The following is an 8,713-nucleotide window of genomic DNA, read 5'->3' as shown; positions in this document are numbered from 1 at the left end:
GGAATCTCAGGCATAAGCAGGCATGCCTCCTCATTGCTAGGCCTGATTCTGCTGCTCTGGGTGTATCATGTGTTGCGCTGCTAATGGACAGAGAAGAAATCTTACTTATAGTAGCCACCTGGGTTCACCTGCCAGCAGCTGTTTTACTGTATGTGTTAAACTTTGAGTTTAGCAGCAACAGGTCACACAGACAAGCTGTACAACTGTATATTCATAATTGCTGACAAATTAAAACAAGCCAACCAAGCACTACTGTGAGATTTTAACACAGATCACGGTCAGATACACTGCAGCTCCTCAGCAGAGTCTGATTACAAATTGTTCACCAAAGAATATTTTCACTTTTATAGTTTCAAAAATTTGCCCTTGATGAAAACATTGTCCTGTATGGAAGCCTTGTTTGTCTGCATCCTATCTCAATCCAGACAAAACCAGTTCTCAGCAGGCTGAAATGTTCTTTCATTGATAGGATAGTTTGTCGCATTTTGCTGCTGTGTTAGCCATTTCCCTTATCACTTGGATATCTGTGTACAAAACTGTTTAGGATATTTCAAACCAGTGTTGTTAATGCCATTTGCTAGAAGCAGTGTGCTTTCTTCCATTCTGTTAAACCAATGCATATTTTTTCTGTATATGCTATTTCTAAAAATATCACACTTTTGATTACAAAATAAATGTTACTGTGAAGGAAAACCAGTTCTACCAAATTATATATATTTTATCAAATACATATTACTTATGAAGGAAACCAGTTTATAAAATATCAGTATGCTACAGAGGATCCCTTTGAAACTCACCATGTGTGTCATGCAGTTCAAGGAAGTACAGTTGTGAGGTAAATAGTACACTGAACACTACTGCAGTACCCAGCTGCTCAGATCACAAAGCTTCAAGGCACCTGAAAAGCACTCCCAGTCAGTCAGGGAAGAGCTGAGCTGACAAAGACAGGCAAGGGTGGGAGGAAAGCCCCTCAGAGCTTGCTTGCCAGCAGGAAGAAATGCTCAGCCCTCAAAGAACAAAGTTAGGAAGAAAGAAATGCATGTCCTGCCATTAAAAAAAAGGAGGGGGGCAGTTACTGCAGCACTGAACATTCAAACATCTACCATTACAGTACGTTTTACTTACATAACTGTACTATGTTCGTTATATTAAAATCACTGCTGCAGTAAGCCTTAGTTAAGGTAATCTAGCTGTGTAGCTAATACATTTGGGAGATGGGAGAAGAGTCCCACAGCTCATGCAGCATGGTTCTAAATAAAGGTTCATCTGGAGCTAGAAAAGGAATCAAGCTTACAGTAGTTTGTAAAAGTACGTACAAAGGATCAAGTAGCAGCTTCTAAAATGCATCTAGAATCCAACCTTTTCCAAAATGCCCACAATGAAGTAAATGCCTCAGTTGAGTGAAACTTGATCGCACCTGAAATTGTTATACTAACTACAACAGAACTAAGTATATGGTAAGTGTACACAACTGTACTATGTTCTTCATGTTTCACTGTTGCAGTCATCACACTTGGGTTGATTCCCAAAGCTGAAGAAAAGGGTGGAGGCAGTCAGGACTGGGGGCTGGCTAGGATGCCCTGCAAGACTGCAGTGGCAAAGCCTGCCCTGGATTTGGAGAAGATAAGCAGGTGGTAATGCTTGAAGGTCTGAACACAAGTCCATGTTGGAGCCTCCAGGATGTCGGTGGTGGGGACCCCTCTGATAAAAGCTGCAGCAGTGGAGGTTGCCCTCGTGGAATGCATCCTGTCCCCCTTTGGGGGTGGTTTTCCATGCTGTTTGCAGCAGAAATGGATGCAGTGTGCTATTCATTTGGAGATTGGACATTTGGATATGGCCTTGCCCTCTGCCCCTGCTGTGAAGCTGACTAGCAATTGGTCAGTTTTTCTAAAAGATTTAGTCCTATCCAGATGCTGTCTGTGCACATCTAGAGAGTGCAGAATCCTTTCCCCCCTTCTTTTGTGGGTTAGGGAAAAGGGTGGGAAAATGAATGTATTGCTTGATAGCCACACTGGACACCACTTTAGGCATAAAGGATGGGTTAAGTCCTGGGGGAGACCCTGTCAGCATGGAAAATGATGAAGGGCTCTACAGCCATGAGTGCTTGTAGCTCTGAAACTCTTCTAGCTGAAATAATGGCCAGAAGCAAAGCTGTTTTACAAGAGAGGAATTTTAACTCTGCTGAAAGCTGCAGGTTCAAAGGGTGGGGGGGGGGGTAGGGTGAGCTTTTCCAACACAAAGTTAAGGTCCCAAGCTAGGGTAGGAGCTCTTCTGGGTGGCCTTAAGTTGCTAGCCCCTCTTGGGAACTGTTTGAGAAGGTGTGAGAAGAGAGGTGGCTCTGTGCTGTAATGAGCAGAGATGGCAGACATGAATTGTAATAGAATAGGACAGACCCCTGTGTAGTAGGTCTACTAGGTAATCCAGGATGAGCGGTAGGGGAGGGCTGTGCTGTTTCAGCTCCCTTAGCCTGGATCCAGGTGCAAATCCTTTTCTAATCAGCATAGGATTTTCTAGTGCTGGGGTGTCTGGCCTCACGTATAACATATATGACTTGTTTGCTTAGGCTGGCAGCTTGAGGAGAGGTCAGGGAATAAGCCAGACTGCCAGGTTGAGGGTCTGCAATTGAGGATGCATGAATTCTCCATTCTTCTGGGTAAGGAGTGTTGGGATCAGAGTTAGGTGCCATGGTGGCAGGGGTAAGGCTGCGCAGCAGTGGGTAACAGTGCTGGCATTGCCAGTCAGGGGCAATCAGGATTGCCCTTGGTTTTTCCTCCCTTATTTTGAACAGTACCCTTGAAATGAATGGTAGAGGGAGGAAATGCATAGACCAAGAGGTTTACCCAGTGGAAGGATAGAGCATCCACATGCCAGGCCTTGCTGTGAGGTTCCCTGGTGCAGAATTTGCCGAACTGATGATTGGAGGAGGAGGCAAAGAGGTCCACCTTCAGGGTGCCCCATTTCTGGGTTACAAGGGTGAAGGGTCTGTGGTCTAGCTGCCACTTGTGTAGGTCTAGCAGGTTTCTGCTTAAGTTGTCTGCCAGAGAATTTAGGGAGCCTGGCAGGAATTGTGCTAGCAGGTTTATTTGCATGGCTGAGGCAGTGTGCCAAAGGGTCATGGCAAGCCAGCAGAGAGGATAAGAGCGAGTCCATCCCCTGCTTGTTGATATACCAAATCACTGTGGTGTTCTGTTTTGATTAGTAGAGGCCCTGGTGGGAGTAGGGGTCTGAAAACTGTCAGGGCGTGCTTAACAGTTAGCATCTGTTTTTGGTTGATGTGCAGATGTATTTGATTTGGGCCCCAATGGCCCTGAATGCACCTGCTGTGCAGGTGTGCACCCCAGGCATAATCTGATGTGTCTGTGGTGAGGGTCTGGGCAGCATAGGGTTGTGAGAAGGGAAGTCCCTTGGTGTGGTTGCATGCTGCTGCCCACCAAAGAAAATCTTTCCTTAGACAGGGTATCACTGGTATGATATTTTTCAGGTTGAGAGTGACACCAAAGGCTTTTAAGGTACCATTGCAGTTTCCTCATATGCAGACTGGCCATGTAGAATGCAGGAGGCCATGAACCCTAGAGCTTCCAGGATTTTCCTTGCAGATAACTTGATTCTGGTAGCTAGTTGAGAGAAGTAGCCTGTCAGGTAGGCTTGTTTTTCTGACATAAGGAATGCCATCTGGAATGCTGTGTCCAGGCTTGCTCCCAGGAATACAATCTTTTGTGTGGGGACTAGTTTTGATTTCTTTTCATTGACCATATACCCCAGGGAGGTCAGTAGGTCCTTTACAAAGATCAGGTGCTGTAACAGCTTTTCCTGACTGCCTTAATCAGGCAATCTACGTAGGGGTAAATTTCAATATTTCTTTGCCTGCAAAAAACAATGGCTGGAGCCAGGCATTTTGTGAAAATGCTGGGAGCCGCGAATAAGCCAAAGGGAAGCACAGAACTGAAAGTGCATAGATCCTGCCCTGAAATGTAGATATTTCCTTCAAGATTCCCTGATTGGGATGTGTAGGTAGGCCTCCTTTAGGTCTATGGTGGCTAACCACACATCCTTGGAAAGCATAGAAAGAAGCTGCTGGAGGGTGAGCATTTTGAATTTTGGTATCACCAGAAAGATGTTTAGAATGGATAGATCGAGGATTGGTCACCGGGTGCCCTCTTTTCTGTGTACCAGGAAGAGTCTGGAATAAAAATCTTGGCCTATCTAGTCTGCAGGAACATGCTGTATTGCCCTAATGGAGAGCAGGGAAACTACTTGCTTTTCGGCCTCTGCCCACTGGTTTGGAGGAAGATCTGGGAACACCTTTGGGGTTGACAGTGTGGAAATAAAATCTGTATCCCTGGGACACTATGTTGAGGACCCATCGGTCATTGGTAATAGAGGCCATTGTTTGCATGGAAGGAGTTTTCCTCCTTGGACCACAAGCAAGTGGGCGCAGAGGTAAGGGATGGAGGTGTAAAGCCATTGTGAGTTCTTACCATAAGGGGGTGGCTTAGCACTCCCTGTTTTTGAAGAGGAGGAACTCCACTGCTTAGATCTCTGCATTCCCTGGGACTGCTGTCTGCTTCCCCTGGGTCTGGGCTGAAGGGGCCAGAAAGGACCAGTGCTTGGAAGGGCAATGTCTACTGAACCTGTAAAAAGTCTGCATAGAATTAGTTTTCTTCCATCTTTAAGACATCTTCTGCCTTTGTGCCAAACAAATTGTCTTTGTTCAATAGTGCATCCAATAATTTTGCTTTGACAAGGTCTGTTCTTTAAGCCAAGCATGCCTTCTAAGGACAGAACCAGTGACTGCTGCCCTGCAAGATGCTTCTAGGGCATCAAAGCCACATTGCAAGGTGTGCTTAGTAACTTGGCTTGCAGAATGCATAAGCTCTTGTAATGCTTTGTCTGCACAAGCAGGAAAGGAAGGTATTTGTTTTGTTTGAAAAGTTCCATGGTATGCTACTGATACTTCAGCATGTGGAACTGACAATTTAGTGCTCTAATAGCAAGAGTTGCAGAAGTGTATACTGTTTTACCCCATCTTGTCTAAAACTCAGGAATCCCTGTCTGAGGGGGTGGGATTCTTAGCTGAGGTTGCTTTAATTCCTTTAGGTCCTTGGGACAGGACCTCTGGATCAGCAGTAGGATTTCTGAAAAGGAATTTGAGAGAGTCAGGGACTCTGTAGTAGTCAGGTTTTCTGGGAGCAGGAGAAAGGGTATCAGGAGTCAAACTGGATTCCAGACAAACAACATCCAGGACAGGAGGAATGGCTAATGTCTGTGCTGTGATAAATCTAATAATTCCCAGAGTCTCTTTTTTAACGGAGGATAGTCCTGACATTCCCATTGGTATGTAGGGTTTCACCAAATGAAAATTCCTCGGGTGAAGAGGCAGAAGGAATGGATTCCCGTCTGCATCAGAATCCTCATAAGCAGAGAGGGGTTGCAAGTCTTCACATTCAGAAGCATCCTAGTCATCGGACTCCTGTTCAGATAAAACTACTGGGGGCAAGTTCTTTTGGAAGGGGTAGCCTGGCTTTTCCTAATAAGCATAATAAGGTCTTCTGCTATTTTAAGCATTTGAGAATGAGGCATGGAAGGAGGTGCTGGAGCTTGGGTCTTTCTTTGGCCATAGTTCATACCCTGGGCCTTAGAAACTCGGTAGTTTTAAAAAGAACTGAAGATGTGAAAGAAGTCGGATTGTGTCGAGTATCAGTAGTGCAACAAACTTCCTCAGAAGCCAGTGCCTGCTAAGCGGCTCCAGACCCATCCAAGGTAGATACATCCACAGGATCCTTATTTGAAGAGTCTCGTGGCATACCAGACTCCGAAAGGGTCTCAGTAGCAGCCTGCAAATCTACAGAAGCAGGTATCAGAGGCTGCGAAAGCATTTCACTGAGGACTGGAGAAAGTACAGTTGTGTACTCTTACCATAAATGTAGATGTTAGAGTATGTTCACTGTTACAGTCATTACTGTAGGGTTCTTCCTGCTGGCAGCAGCCCTCTATCGGCCAGAGTCGGGTCCGACATCAGCTGAAGTCGCTCCTGCCCTGACGTCAGTGCGCCAGGGGTATAAAGACCTCAGCCAACACCATTTTCTCCAGTTTTTCTTGCCCCAGATATCAGCTGCCCAAAAATAAAGGCAAAAAGCTTAATCAAAAAGAAGTAAACAAACCAGACCATTCCCAAATATCACCAGCAAAAATACCTCAGAGAAAAAAGAAATGTCAAGGAGACACAGACAGCACTCAAAGAACAACAAAAGAGGGGACAGGAGGGAGAGTAACCCAGACTGTAACAGTGAACATACATCTACATTTATGGTAAGAGTACACAACTGTACTATGTTCTTCGTGGTTCACTATTACAGTCATTACTGTAGGGTTAAATCCCAAAGCTAAGAAAGGATGGATGGAGAAGGAACAGAAGGGGCGGCTACAAAACCCTGCAGGACTGCAGAGGCAAAGCCTGCCCTAGATTTAGAATAGAGAGGGAGATTGTAGTGCTTAGAAAAAGTATGCACAGAACTCCCAAGTTGCAGCTTCTAAGATCTCCTTGGTAGGAACTCCACTGAGAAAAGCTGCCAAAGTGGCAGTAGCTCTGGTAGAATGTGTTCTGACATTAACAAGAACAGGTTTACCATGATGAGAGTAACAGAACTTGATGCAGTGGGCAATCCACTTAGAAATAGTCTGCTTAGTGATTGCTCTCCCCTGTGTGGTATAAGCGTAAGCCACAAACAATTGGTCCGATTTCCTGAAAATCTTGGTCCTGTCCAGGTAAAAACAAAGTTGCCTGTGTATATCTAAAGAATGCAAAATACTTTTCTCTTCACTTTGAGGATTAGGATAAAAGGTAGGCAAATGAATAGTCTGATTCAAGGCTACTTTTGAAATCACCTTAGGCATAAAGGTGGGATTAGTCCTCAGGGACACCCTGTCCTGATGAAAAATAATAAAGGGTTCCACAGCCGTAAGAGCTTGCAATTCTGAAACTCTTCTGGCAGAGGTAATGGCTAAAAGAAAAGCAGTTTTCCATGATAAAAAACTTTAAATCTGTGGAAGCTGCAGGTTCAAAAGGAGACAAAGTTAACTTTTCCAAAACAAAGTTGAGATCCCAAGTGGGAACTGGTGCTCTTAAAGGAGGCCTTATATTCTTCGCCCCTCTCATATATTGCTTAAGTAACAGATGAGAAAAGATTGGGGGATCCGTAATGTGCAGAAATAGCAGAAGCATGAATTTTGATAGATGAAAGAGATAGGCCCTTATGCAACATCTCTGTTTGGTATTGTAAAATCAGAGGAATGTTTGGAACTGCAGAACCAAAACCCTGGGCCTGAGTCCAGGAGCAAAATCTTTTCCATTTACCTGCATAAGATTTCCGGGTGCTGGGCCCGTCTAGCTTTAAGAATTATGTCCAGTACCTGTTTGGTAAGGGTAGAACTGCTTAAAGACCCTGGATCCGCCAGGCTGCTAGATTCAGAGTTTTGACATGGCTGTGCAGGATCTGGCCGTCTTGTTGAGACAGTAGATGTGGAAGTTGTGGCAAAATCCAGGGTGGACCCTGAGCCACGTTCATCAGGGTGGAATAACAGAATTGCCGAGGCCACTTGGGAGCCAGTAAAATCATTTGCGGTCTGTCCTGTTTGATTTTCAGAAGTACCCGAGGTAGAAGAGGCAAAGGAGGAAAAGCATATACTGAGAGGTGCTTCCAACTGAATGAAAGGGCATCCACTTTCCACGCTAGCTTGTAGTAGGTCCTCGTGCAGAACGTTTGAAGTTGATGGTTTTGGGGAGATGCAAAAAGATCTATGTCCAGGGACCCCCACGCCTCCATTATCATCCTGAATATCCGAACATCCAACATCCATTCGTGTGGATCCAAAAGATTTCTGCTTAGACCGTCTGCCTAAGTGCTGTCCTGTCAGGAATTGAGCTTGTAAGTCCACCTTGCTGGCTAGTGCTGTGTTCCACAGAGCCATGGCCAATCTGCAAAGGGGGTAAGAGCGAGAGCCTCCCTGCTTGTTGATGTACCACATCACCGTACTGTTGTCCATCTTTATTAGTAATTGCCCCGGTAGAATAAGATCTTTGAAGGCTGTCAGGGCATTCTGTACAGCTAGCATTTCCTTCAAATTTATGTGCAGAGGCATTTGGTCCTCTGCCCAGGCACCCTGAAGACATTTCCCTTGCATGTGGGCTCCCCATGCATAATCCGAAGCATCCGTCGTTATGACTTGATTGGCTGGAATGGGACAGAAAGGCCTCCCCTTGTTTTGGAGACTGGCCTCGGCCCACCAAAGAAACTCCTGCCAGAGACTAGGCAAAATTGCGATCACTGTTTCCAGACTGTGGCAATGCTGAGACCATACACTCAGAGGTACCACTGTATCTTCCTCATATGCAGCCTTGCATATGGTATTAACAGAATGCAGGATGCCATGTAACCCAGAGCCTGCAGAATTTTTCTTGCAGACAGCTGACTCATTAAAGCCAGATTTTTGAAATAAGAAGCCAGTTGCACTTTGTCTGGTATCAAATAAGCCATCTGGGTTGTAGAGCTCAGAAGCACACCCAGGAAAGTAATTTGCTGCGTGAGCACCAGGTTTGATTTCTTTAGGTTCACCGTGAACCCTAGGCACAAGAGAAGATGCTGCACAAATGCTAGATGCTGAAGTAAAGTCTCCTTGTCATCCAGTTGAATGAGACAATCGTCCAGATAAGGGT

This window comes from Protopterus annectens, chromosome 5.part0 (genome assembly GCF_019279795.1).
Source record: "Protopterus annectens isolate FY-2018-M chromosome 5.part0, PAN1.0, whole genome shotgun sequence".
NCBI lineage: Eukaryota > Metazoa > Chordata > Ceratodontiformes > Protopteridae > Protopterus > Protopterus annectens.
This window is presented reverse-complemented; position numbering follows the sequence as displayed.